Source organism: Rhynchophorus ferrugineus, unplaced genomic scaffold (genome assembly GCF_030347505.1).
Source record: "Rhynchophorus ferrugineus isolate W39M unplaced genomic scaffold, kcgeb_rfMv2 rfM6, whole genome shotgun sequence".
Classification (NCBI taxonomy): Eukaryota; Metazoa; Arthropoda; class Insecta; order Coleoptera; family Curculionidae; genus Rhynchophorus; species Rhynchophorus ferrugineus.
In genome coordinates, this window is record NW_027472585.1 from 5083512 (window position 1) to 5097962 (window position 14451).

The window sequence follows — 14451 nt, forward strand, 5'->3', positions numbered from 1 at the left end:
ATGCGGTAACTTTGTTAATAGTTCGGTTGAAAGGAACTATATATTTCTTTTATAAATCTGTAGATAACATGGACAAATATTTTGAGATTAAATACAATTATAATATAAATACATGCTACTGTGTCACTTTAATTTCAAGTATATACATTACAACTATACATATTGTCAAACTTCTTGAGGCATCTTACGATGGCTTCATTGACTGTGTGAGAGATGATGATAATGACTTAGTGCTGCCAAAGTTAGAAATATAAATAACAAAAACTCCTCTATGAATATGGGATAAACGACTGATATATTTATCAGTAATGTTAATAAAAATGAAATTATTAATATTATTTTAATTATTACACCCACATTTCTTCCTAGATTTTTTTGGCTTAAAAGTCATATTTTACGAGAAACCCAATTTTCTAGAAATTAGACACAGCGTCAAGTTTTGATCAATTTGAAAGGGTTGCTAAAGCTGTAATTCATTATTTAATAGGGCGTCAAGGCAAGTAAATCAAAAGGCATATTTTATGAGAAAACACGTAAATTATATCTTTTAGCTAAAGCGCAAGATATTTATTTTAACATCGTGAAAATACATTTAATATAAATGTACTTTGAGATAAATAAAAGGGCTGTGGCGTTCAATATGATGTTATAAGCATTTTCATTTCACTATATGGCTTGAGAATTGCTACAATAAGCAGAGGAGTTGAAGTACATAGTATCAGTAATACAGGAGAAAAAGTAACATTTACTGCTGAAGTAATAAGTCGAATATTTCAAATTGTAGCTGCTTGCTTAGTTTATTAGTAACATTACTCCGAATCTCGTCGTTGTTTTTGGACAAAAGTGTGCTAGGGCGGCACCCACTTTGCACAGAGCTCTCTCATACCCAAATATACGTGAATGATACGATGTAAACGTTCAGTTGATATCTTTAGAATATCTGCTATTTCATTGTTTCAATTTACGGTCATTCAAAATCATTTTGTGAATTTTTTAATGTTTTCGTCGGTAACAATCTCCTTTGGGCGTCCACTGCGTTCACCTTCTTCGGTGCTCATTTCACCTCGTCTAAACTTAGTATACCAATCCTTGATGGTTGATTTTCCTGCGGCAGTATCCGCAAACATGCAAGTCTAGTTATTGCTTCAACTGTATTTTTTCCCTTCAAAAAACAATATTTTATTAATACGCGAAATTCCTTTTTATACATTTTTTAATAATAACAAAAGTTGCTTTACACCAAATGCTATAATTCACAAATTAATGATCCAGCAGCTGTCAAATTTATTCACGCATCTTTGGAGGGTTAGGGCTAACTAAAAAATATGGATTTAATTCTAATAGTGCCATCTATGTGTTAGACCGGAGACCTTTCAATTGACCTGTTAGTTCGACATATGCGTCGTGGCATAATCTACAGGTTTTTCTTCGAAATAGTAGAAAAAGATATAGAAAATCGAGATCATAGGAAGTGGTTTGAAAATATGAAGGCAAGAATGCTTACGACATGTTATATAAATCAGAATATTTATGGATTGATAATATGGACTATAAATCTAAGAAATAGTAAACATTTAAACATTATTACTAGTGTTGATATTATTATATTATATTAATTGAATTTCTCATTCTCAGCTATGTAACTTTGACAGTATTTATTTATTTACAGTACTTAAAAAATGTTGGGCTATTTTATAGATTTGGAAAATGAACTAGTCTTAATTAACTAACAACTAACCAAATTTTTTTAAATTACTTAAGTAGGTGGGTTATCCTAATGGGATATGATCTTTATTGAGTCAGTTTTCGTATATTTTTGCATACAATTAACTCAAAAGTATATACAAATAATCTTAGTTTATTATTTTATCAGTTTTTAAGTGATCTAAAATTCATCTTGCATCTTAAAAAACTTAAGCTTCTGAGGTGCGTTGTTATTTATGTTCTTATGAAAAATTAAAAGCTCATATTTATTTTTATTTTTTACCAATTGATGATGATAATTAATGACCCAAAAATATTTTATACAACATTTTTTAACATCTGATATTTGCATATATTATATTTATATTGTGTTCATTTTACATGTGAAAGTCACATAGGACATGAGACACTTTAGATAAATAAAAAGTTCTTATATTGTGTATTTAGCGCTGTGCTGTTCGGAACATCCACCCAGTTAAAAGCAGTATTTATTTAACTTTCTGCTGTTACACTGTGCTTTTAGCTTTTACGGTCCTTCCAATGCAGAGAAAAAGGAACCGTCGGTAGTTTCGGTGGGCAAACTGTGTTGACTTTGCTCTAACGAATGAACTGTTTGTTGTATAAAGTGCCAGAAAAGCTTTTATAAGCTTTATTTGAAAATATATTGCAACCAAGGACTGTAAGATTTAATTATTAATTATTTATGATTGTCTGTCTCTGCCTTTATACGTGGGATAACTGGAGAACATACAAGACCTTTTAATATCGATTAAAGAACTTATAATTTTTTAAATAATTATTTTTAAACGTTGTTAGTAGGTTTGACAAACCTTACACTTTGTTAATATTTTAGAAATTAACATAATATTAATTATTATTATAAGTTTTAATCTTTTTATATTAATCTCTTTTTAATAGGCATCGAAGTGAAGATTAAACAATCACATCACTTTTTGTTTATGATATTCCTCTCTCGGGTCTCCGGTAGTGGTATTGTAAGTTGGATCGAATATTCCATCTCATGCTCGCTGATCAACTATTTCAATGTCTTTGCTCTATGAAAAATGTGTGGAAACTTATAGTCGAAAATACAATAGCTGGATTTTCGTAAAAAATTAATGTATGTTTTATAATTCTGTATTATTCTGTAATATTAATAGTTTGAGGATATATAGGAGAACATCTCTGTAAGATTCCATATAGTCTATCTAATAAAACAGACAATGCACGTCATCAAAATGTATGACGTCAGCATGTCGCAATGATAAACCAACTATTTTCAGACAATTATAACCGAAGGAAATGGCTTAATGAGAGAGAAAAAAGATCAAGATGTTCTGGCACGTCCAGTTTACTTAACAAACATAGCGCCTTCTGATCATCATCAAAAAAGAAATATGGAAAAGAAGTTGTAGAAAATGACAGAAGGATAGTTAATTGATATTTATTGTACAAATAATTGCTTTTTTAAGATGCAAGACTGATTACAACGCATCTAAGCACCTAGTAATATTGTGCGGTTTGTCAGATTCTGATTCCTTTCTTGACATGTATTTATTCGTAGAGTTATATGGCTCTTGATATAAGTAGGTGATGAAGAAATTCTTTCATTAGCTAAATGATTTCGTTTAAGGAAAATAAAGGGGACATTTCTTAGATTTGTTATAGCACGAGTTATATTATTGAATATGTTTTAAACAACAGAGATAGTAGACTATTAATAGTAGAAAATAATAAAATACTGATAATAAAATCGAATTAGCAGTAGAAACTAAACACGGAGTATTTCCAACGTGTCCATAATTTGTTTTCATTTAATTAGTTAATGATGATATATACAGAAATATTTTACTTTGTTCAATATCCAATACAAATTTTACTTCGGTAAATATTCGGCACGCCCAACGCAGAACTAATTAACTGGCCAGGGGCAATAACCAAAACGAAAAGGACCGCCGCAAATGCGCATTTTTTCAATTCACTCTACTCCCTCTATCCTTCTGTAAACGTTAATTAAAAAAGCGTATCGGTTACCACTTGAAAAATATGCTTCGTTTAAATTTAAATGAAACAGTTGAAGTGTTACAATTTAATATCAAGACGCTTGGCTGTTCGGCTTCCTTGCGCTGTAAAAATTACGATGCACTTTGCCTTTTAGTGCGAGATTTATTGCTGCATCTACAACAAAATCTTCAGGATTTATGAATGTTCTTAAACAGGGACCGAATTTAATATCGGAGCTGCATCACGGCGCTCTTAGGTAAAATATCATTGCAAGCCGAGATGAAGGTCATATTTTTTTATCATAAACTTTTGTTTTGAAGAGTTATAAACAGACAAGTTAACAGGTTTACATTATAAACAATAACGGTAATATTGATGATATTTCGAAATTAATAAATCACAGTCAACACAGTTTAAATAGAACCGGTTAACGAAATAAATGAGGTTATAAAATCCGCCCATAAATCATTTTGGGGAAGATTTGAACATGCTTACGTTATAATTGTTCAATTATGGAATTTTAAATATTGATTCAATGAACAGAAGTAGTGAATTTTGCATTTTTTATCAAATAGACTTTCTATGGCGAGTTAACTACTAAGAATTCTACTAGAAGACATATAATAAAAAATTGAACCATTAATAAAAGAATCTTCATCAGGTTAAGCATTATACAGACGAAGGCATCAGACAACATTAATATAGTTTCATTATATTAATCAATTTCAATCAAATTTTATGGGTAACCGATTATATTTCCCCACACAAGACAAACAATATTCTACCTGCCGTAAGTTTGTTCCCGAACTATACCCAACAAAATGTGTATCCTAAACAATAGAACTGTATGTTGCCAGATCATATCTGAGTTCGGGTACCCTCAAAGGCCTAATATCCAAACCCCATGTAAATAAAGCATCAGCAATTAATGAACGCTCTTCATTGCATCGTAAAATATCGTTGTTTTGCGAAAATAGGCCTCCATGCTCTTTAACCTTTTAATAATGTCTTCATATAATAAATAACTTTAACAATTTTGATCTGCAAAATATAGATTATATAAATATATTACTTGTAGTTCCGATTTCGAGCTATTAAAAATATATAGCTATTCTTTATATATGTTATAACAATTCTATTATTGTTCGAATATATATATATATATATATATATATATATATATATATATTTATCGAACGAAGGAATGTGAAGAGTGCTCACTCGTGGGAACAGGAATAAAAGATAATCTATATTTATTAATAATATTAAGTTTTTGAATATCTGAGAATACAATAATCGAACGAAGAAACCAAAGAAGGCGAGATATAGGGAAAAAGATGAGAAAATTCTTAGAGAAAAATAAGAGATTAACGTCGAGATTAGAGCAATGGACAAATTGAGAATTGAGAATACGAGAAATTTAAGAACAACATGAGGACTCTCGTGCAACTTAGCCTAGGTATGATCAATATATATGCATACAATTATGAGAATGGAATTGGATAAAAACTGAGATGTAAAATAGCAAAATACACCATTAATTGTGAAGAATTAAATTAGTACTTTTTAGCTTGAAGGAAATAATATATATTAATGAATAGTAGAGGAAAATCTAGGAAAAATAAGAAACAAAGCGATGGGAGGGAGACATACTTACATAACTGTAAATATATAAAATCGGAAACTGATAATATATAGAGAGATGTAAACATGGAATATGGAAAACTGGAGGGAGATAGAAAAGAAATCTACAGCAAATTATGACAAGAACTGAAGAGTTGGAGAATGTGCTGATGAAGATGATAAAAGGCTGATACTGTACATCTGACAGGATCCGTTTTCAATGATCAACTAGAAGTTACTCCAGCCCACTAAACCAGCAGCGGAAAACATTACCAACAATAATTGATGCAACTAAGCTAAATCAACGTGATAAACGAAATCACAACTGACTTTTAATACGACAACTGATTCCATTCGTCGAATTCATTTGACATTGCTTCTTTCGATTTATATTTTTTCCAATCAAGAGCATTTCACTTCGAATAAAGTTCCAAGAGACATGAAATGCTGGCTAGAAGATGGTAATATGGTAGCAATTAATAATGAAAAGTACTTCGGCCAAGTAATTCGACAATTTTTTCCATAAAATAAAACTACAGCCAGACATTACGGGCATATCGTGAGGCTGTTCTCTTTTGAATTAATTAAATTAACCAGAATCAACAATAAATAAAAGTAGTGGATTACCAAGAATGCAAAACCTGTTGGGAATTTTTCGTTAGTCGTATTTGTTAGTATAATTAAATGGAATTTGGGCTAAAGCAGCGTTGTTGAAGCTGTAAGGTTTGAAATGGTGAATTAAAGGTGCTTGCAGTTCCCTAGCCGTAAAATATTACAATTAAAAGAAATACACGGCTTGAAAAATACAGGTAGTCCGCTGGTCGGATTACTGCAAGTGAATATATTGACATTCTCAATGAAAATCTTAGTTTCATTTCCGCTGCCCTTGTTTTAATGCATCTGAAATTCATATTAAGCATAAAGATGATAATGAGTTCATACACAAGACCATAAAGGATCAATTTTGGTTTGAGTAGCATCAAAATACCATCAAATATCTTTCATGACCGATTCCTCAAGCAGAATCAGTTAAATACATCGGCATCCATCTCGACGGTAGATTAAATTGGTAACAGCATGTTAGACAAGAAGCAAAACACACTAGAACTAAAATAAAACACCTATACTGGTTAGTCGGAAGATACTCTCAACTTGATCTAAAATATCAAATCATACCAACGCAGAAGCACTACAACTACTGGACAACGCGCAGGCAATCAGGAGATTGAAGCGAACCAAACCATACGAACTTATATAAAGTTTATACCTTTAGTGTAAACTATAGCTTAAATTATTATAATTTTATAATTGAGGAACACATTGATGTATTTATGTCGCACTCATCTTGCTTGTGCACTAATCCAACTACAAAAGAAATGTAGTAATAAATTAATTTATAATTAAGATTGTATTAAGCATATCTAATAAAGATGTTATCACAAAAGAACATCTCTGACCAGCATTATAGCCATATCTCAACATGGTTGAATTATTATGAGGAATTTTGGAGCAACGGGTGAAGAGTAGATTACTATATATAATGTTACTAAGACAATTGGCGTATGTTTTGGTACAAGCAAAAGGAGTTATTACAATGGCTGGTATATTGATGAGTGGTATTACCAGGATAAGTCAAGATGTAAATGCGTCCATATATACAACAAAGAAGTTTGAGTCTTGGTTTGAGTACCATCAGAATATCATCATCAAGCATTTTACGTGGTCAGCATAATGGTGAGTTCTAAACCGGAAAGTGAGGATTAGGTTTTCATTTAAAATATAATTGAAATATTTGGTGGATATGTGGTATACGACTGGCATGACATTCCGAAACTATTTAGACATTCTGTGAATCTATTCCGCGAAGACTTACAGTTGTTTTTGAACCAAATAGTGGAGCAACCTTGTTAATAAATAAAAATTGTGTATATGTCAGGCGTTTATATTATGTTATTCACTATCTGTATATATCATTTGTGATAAAATATATTGATTAACCTCGAACGGTGAAAAACCTTTAACTAGTTCTTATTGGCGATCTCCACGGCAAAAACCGGATGTCATTTACAAAAGATCTTTAGAAGTGGAATAAAAAGAAACGGATATGGCGGAACCGTCGTTTCTTTTCCCGCCTATCCTATTGGGGTGCCGGCTACAGAACAGGGATAGGGCTTAATAATGCTGCGTTGGCCTGGCGCTTTACGGATGTCGGAAATCAAATTATTTATTTTAGAAATTTGTTCTGGCGAAAGACGGACGCCATTGCATTGAAAATACATCGGAGTTTATCTGTTGTATATATGAAATATATAAAAGAGAAAAAGGTGATCTTTTCTTTCGGTTAGGAGCTTAAATGGATATTTCTATCTATAAAAGAGGCTCTTTTTTTGGTTTTCTCGTGTTATTCTTCATATTTTCTCTGGATTTTCGCACAAATTGATAAAGTTCTGTCCGTATTTCGATATACAAGATAAATATTTATGTTTACTTTATCTGGAAAACGATTTGTGAAATGTAACTGTTCCTATTCAAGCATTTAAAGCGTTAAACCATTAAAGATTATGCTATGCTAATACGCTAATGACTAGTACAATTAAATAAGCTTTAGTGCGTTAATTAAAGAGGATTATCCAGAATTATTTTAGAATATGAGTGCTTTTATGTATTCTGATTATTGTTCACTTTAAAAAGACATTTACTGAGAAATTTTGGTACAACTTACATTAAACAAAATATTTTACGTCATATTCTACCATTTTAGTAAATATTTTCATACTTGTTCAGCATATTGACATGATGTATTCACCAGATCATGCAGCATCGATATGAGCATACGCTTTCGTGTAAGATAATTACTAATAATAATAATACGCTTGTTACTCGCTTTGAGGGTCTTCTTTTCCACAACACGTTGTTCAATTTGTTCACTTGATATCGATAGACATATCTGTAGTAACAGTCGCATTCGGTTTTAGTAGCTCTTGAAGAACTACACTTTTGCTTGTCCCACATGTGAATGACCACATGAAAAGTGAAATGAAAACAGCCAAGAAAAGGAGGAAAAGAAATTTCCAAACGGTTGAATTTAATTATTAGATCAGGTTGTTTAACATTTATTTATTTTCACATTTCGCGCTTTGTCATTAGATCAAAATCTCGCAGAGCAAAATACAGAAGTGATAAGTAATTTAGTATTTAGTTAAAATTATGAACTATATTATACTGCTTGATAAATTATTTAACATAATTTTACATGTTTTTTTGTTTTGTCATTTTTGCTTTTCCTAGGCTTTTAGAGTATCAATATTAACTGATAAATAGAAACAAAATTATAAACATTGAAAGTACAACCTTAAATATATCTATAGATTGAATATAATAATATAAAAAAACGATAATTTCTAGGTAAACGAATCACAAATAAATTTTTTTATTGACAAACCTAATTAATATGTTATCTGCAGAAGAATTCTTCACCCCAAGATCAGAAAGTTTTTAGATTCAACAGTGTTACTTGCTTGTTCTTGTGTTCAGTAAATGGCCCATTTTGATCAAATTCTATAGCTAAATTAAAACAAATTTTGGTTTTTTTTAAAGTTTAATCAATGCTGTATATATCACAACACTAAAAATTGGTTTTCCAATTTTAAGGAGCATTCATTTTTTATATTTATATATTTGTTGTTACGGCTTTTAACATCATAATACTATTGTGTTATTTAATGACTGATAATAATTTGTATAAGGTACTGGCTGATTCTATAGACGTTGTCTTGTTAGTTTATGTTTGTTATCAAGTACTCCACGATTGATTAGATCCATAGAATGACAGATATAATTGAAAAAGCCTATGAAGATAAAAAGGTATTTTCAGTTATATTATTAGATGTAGGTCACACCCTTGATAAGGTATGACATGACGGCCTTGTTCATAAGCTACAGAAAATGTTACCGAAACAACACAATGAATTATTGAAATCTTACATTATAGCCAGAATATTTAGAGTGAAACAGGAGGCAGCCTAATCTACAATCAAAGAAGCCAAAGCAGGTGAAAGAAAGAAAATGTGTATTGGCGCCAATTATTTGCCAATTATCTTCAATTGTCATTCTTGCTGTCTGGAATAACAGCGAAAAAGCGATATAATAATTAAAACAGGCAAGTGAAAATAGAAATAATTGAACCTAAACTTGGAAAATAAAAAATAACGAAAGTAAATCTGCGTAACAGTAAATTTACAGTATAAGTATAATTAGACCGCGTACACACCAACAACAATATATAATAAAATATATATAGCAACAACGCTAAGTATCTCGGAATGAATCTTGATGCAAAACTTCGCTGGAAGAAATATGTAAGAAAGGAAAGGAAAGAACTGGAGCTATAATATAATAAAATATATTGGTAAATTGGAAGAAAATCGCAATTATCAGTACACCGTATATATATATATATATATATATATATATATATATATATATATATATATATATATATATCATATATATATATATATATCTTGAGAGGTATTTTAACTGCATTGAGATATAACGTATCGACTGCCACTCAGGAAATGAAGAGATGTCTAAGGAGACGTGGGGACTAAGTCCATTTTCATGTCAGTATCGCAGTAATACAACTTTTGGATAACGTCAGTACAAGACACAGACTCTAAAGGAATAAACCACTTGATCTTATATAGTGTAGTGTGTTAATATATAAACATTATTATACCATAAACTAAGATTGGGCTGATGGATCCTCCAAAATATATACCTAGATCTAAGTTATCCTAAAAAAACCTTAGATTATTAGGCAACGACTAGTAACAACATAATAAATAAAAAGTACATATTCGAAATGAATGTTTATAGATATAGATATCGAACCTTTCATATTCATCGCTTGCACGTTGCCTTTTTTTAATGAATCTATTTTCTATCGCTTTCCATATTTTTCATCGACTAAGTAAAGTTTTAAGAGCGTCAGGCATCGATCGAAAGCGGTAGTAATGCGTAGGGACCGACATCCATAACCCGGATAGAAACCAAACCGTTAACTTTATCATTACCGAAGCTGTAAAAATTGCGTTGGAAAGTTGCGTTCGAATATAAAAAAAGTTTGGATGAGATTTATTTTTTTGCTGACAGCGAAATATGTCAGCTAGAAAGCTTTTTTCGGCTTCGCGAAATAAGGGTTAGAAAAAGGGAAACAGTTGCCTAGTAGAAATATACCCAAAACGGTAATCTATTAAAGTTTAATTAATTCAATAAATGTACAGGGATTAAAGAAAAACAGGATCAAATACATGTTTTTTTCTTCTAAAATAAAAGTTTGTCGTTAAACTTGTATCGTTAATAAATCGTTCAATAAATTTTTGGAAGACAAACGGAATTAAAGAAGGTTTTAGTTTAAGTTAAGTTTCAAAAAATATAGAGCCCTGCTACCATCTTGGTTTTCTGACGTTTAGCTCAATTTTACTTTAACCATTGTGTTGCGTAGATGCTATTGTATTATGGATAAATATTCTGCCGTAAGAATGAGCAGAAATAGTGACAATATTTATTGACAATTGTATGTCAAATGGTTGCGGGGCTTTTGCCCCACCCTATACTATTCTATCTTTCAGTACAGATTCTAGAATAGTAGTAACTTACCTAACACAAAATCCTTAACGTCTTTTGCGTATAGATATTCATTGTAACATAGTACATTATCTCTTTATAGTTCTTAAAACAGATGTTACACAAGCTTAACGAGCAATTTAATAGTATAAGAGAATTTTTCTTGAAATTGAATTATTATTAAGTAAAATATAAACTCTATATTTGCAATCTTGATTCATTACTTTCCAATGTATGTGTAGAGAAAAATGTTTCTCGACCTTCTCTTTCTTTTTTGACCTCTTATATACTGTACTTATTTAATATTTATTAATATGTTATAATATAATTGAATGATAATACACTATTTATTGCAAATTAGTTAGTTACAATAAGTTAGTGGATATGAGAGTGAAATAATTACTATGTGCCACAAATTTTAAACTTTGATAACACTACTTTTTTATTTATTCTTCGTCTGCTATTTTGCTTTTGATAATCTTCTGAATATCACTATTTATATCCTTAACAAAGCCTAAACGTTACAAAACAGGTTCCATTTTTAGAAATACGGTGATGATATAACCAGTAGGCGATTATATATATATATATATATATATATATATATATATATATATATATATATATATATATATATATATATATAAAAAATAAAATGTAACAAAACCTAGTGAAATATAAAATCAATTAAAAATATGTTTTATGGCTGTGGAGGACTCTAAAGCCTACCAAAATGACTTTGATTAAATATCAATGGCTAGGAAGTATAATAAAACCAATAGTCTAGCAAACAGCTTTTGTGTTGTTATTAGTTTCTTTTGAGTTATAAAACAAATTTCTTTTTATATACCAGTAAAATAAATAAAAACTATTATTAATATAATATTATTATTAAATTTGCATGAAGAAAACCAAGTTTACTAAGTCAAAAATCACATTTTATTCACTAATCACCAATAATTCATCACATTCCTAGATATTTTATGCTTTTACAACACTATTAGTGGTTGGCTCTACGTGCATATCGTTTTCAACGAACTACTCTTTAGATGTGTGAGATGGCACTTCGGAATATTTGAAAGGATGTTAAATCTGGTGAATATTCTGTATTATAGTGGCGGTTTTTGTTAGTTTCATGAGCAAGTGAATTTTCTTGATAAAGCTGATTTGCTTTCTTCTGTATATTGTGTTTATTTCATATGCATTTACATTTAGTTATGAACAATCGGTGTACAAATAAATGTAGAAGTAGAGACCTATGATTATGTGAGGGATTTCTATTTCTATATTTTTAATATCTGATATCTTATTTGTACAATTTTATTTGGACCAACATAAAGGTTTATAGAATATATATGTAACACTGTTCTGATTTAACTGATATTAAACGATTTAAATTATTAAACGTATTATTAAGTTATTCTATAATTAGTATAGGAACAGCATTTTCAAGCATGACGATCAAGAGAGGCAAATGCGAAAATGTGGTAGATATGATAACAAGGAAGCTATAAATATACATTGTTGTAATTATAGTAGTAGATAGTTGTTATAGGTATATAGTTTGATAAATATTAGGTTTGGTTTATAATTTAGATAAGTTTTTAAGTGATTATATAATAGTTGTGCAATTATTTCATTATTATTTAATGTTCAATACATATTTTTTGATAAATCTTACTTATGATGTAAAAAGGCCTCATTTTTAATGGATGTGCTATTGAAATTCACCCAAAAGGTTGCAGTAATAATTTGAGAATTTTATTTTAGCCGTTTTTACGTAATCCAGAAATAACGCTTTTTTTGCGTCCTATAAACTGACGCTATCACGCATATATCTATATATATATATATATATATATATATATATATATATATATATATATATATATATATATATATATATATATATATGAACATATCTGTATTATAATAGAATATCCTGATTCATACCTGTTTTTAACTTTTATTTTTATTTAGATTTATGGTACTAGTCCTATTTAAATCCTCTTCCATGTTAAGGCACCGACAGCTTAAAAGATTACCGACTGTTAAAACAGAGTTGTCAGACCGAGAATTTGTGTCGAATAATTCTAAATATATTCTCAAACAATATATTCTTAAACCTTATAAAAGCTTAATACGAAGTAAAGGTATCACCTTAAATTTGTAATTTATAACTAATTAGCATAAGTAATTGGAACAATAATATTGTATAATGAAAAGGAAGAATCCATTCCATACCCTACAGCTGTATGAACTGTATAGGCTATTTAATTATACGAAATTGTCTGTGTAACGCGAAATTTACATCGAAATCTTGTACGGTTAACCTACTGATATTATGAACGGAGCATCGTAGTCATTAGAATGGTGCGAAGTTAATAAAGGTGTCAGGTCGGGTCACATTCTATCCCCATCGTGCTCATAATAAATCGTCAATGTTGCTAACCCTGTCCTTTCAGGCAATGTTTTAGCAACGACTAGTTATTGTACTTACTTGCTGACTCTAAAGAGCAATATACTATGTTTAATATATATAGGATGTATAGGGTGTGGAAACAATTTTCATTTCGGGGAAATAGGGAGAACTATTTTATTCAGAGTATTGTTCATAATTTTTCATTATTTTCATGGACATTTCTGGTTTGAAAGGCGATTATTTATACTCGAAAAGGTTATTATATAATGTTTTAATTTTGCACGAATTTTCAAGATATTGTCGAACCTTTTCAGGTTACAAAATCATTTTATCCCATTTTTGCTTGTATAAAAATAATTCTCAATGCTTCACTTAAATTTAGTTGTTCTAATTTTAACATTAATTTGCATGATGGTCCACTTTTAATTCTTTCAATCCCTTCCTAAAGTTTAACGTTAAGTTAAGGTTTAAGTTTGACGTTTCGTTCTAATGTTTCATACGCTTTTACACCTGGTTTTATTTGGGACTCTGTTTTTTGTGGAACGTTGCTTATGTTATGTTGTAATTTATAAAATTAATTAAATGAAATGTCATTAAAAGAAAAAAAGCAGATTTAGATTGTATATTACAAATAGAATGACAAGAAGCCTGAGCCAATATTCCAAAGCTTTAATGACACAAAATTTTTAAAGAAATTTGGGAATAGATTTTTGGCTCTAGATACCTGCGAGGCTACAAGTCACGTACTACGGCCTGAGTGCATTTCTTCTGTAACGATGTTAAGAATGATTTTGTAATTTTATTCTATTTTGTGAATCATTATGATACTTGTTTGTTGTTATTAACATTGTTAATTGTTAATCTTACAGTTTTCATGGGAAGAGTGTATTGGTATTTTGAACGGTGTTGTTGGTGTGTTGGTGAATGTGGCTTTATTATCATTATTATCATTAGCACTTCGCTTAATTGAATTGGAGTCAACGAGAACGCTACAAAATATGAGGAAAATTAGAATTTCAAAATAATCAATTTTAATAAGCTTCATTGGATTCCCATTAGCGTATAATATG

The 14451-nt window shown here is 29.9% G+C and overlaps 1 protein-coding gene across 5 annotated transcripts in view; it reads left to right on the forward strand.

Moving 5' to 3' along the window:
- Nucleotides 1-14451, forward strand: part of LOC143198891 (band 7 protein AGAP004871) — a 165740-nt gene that overhangs the window by 57803 nt on the left and 93486 nt on the right. The gene's annotated exons all lie outside the window — the stretch shown is intronic.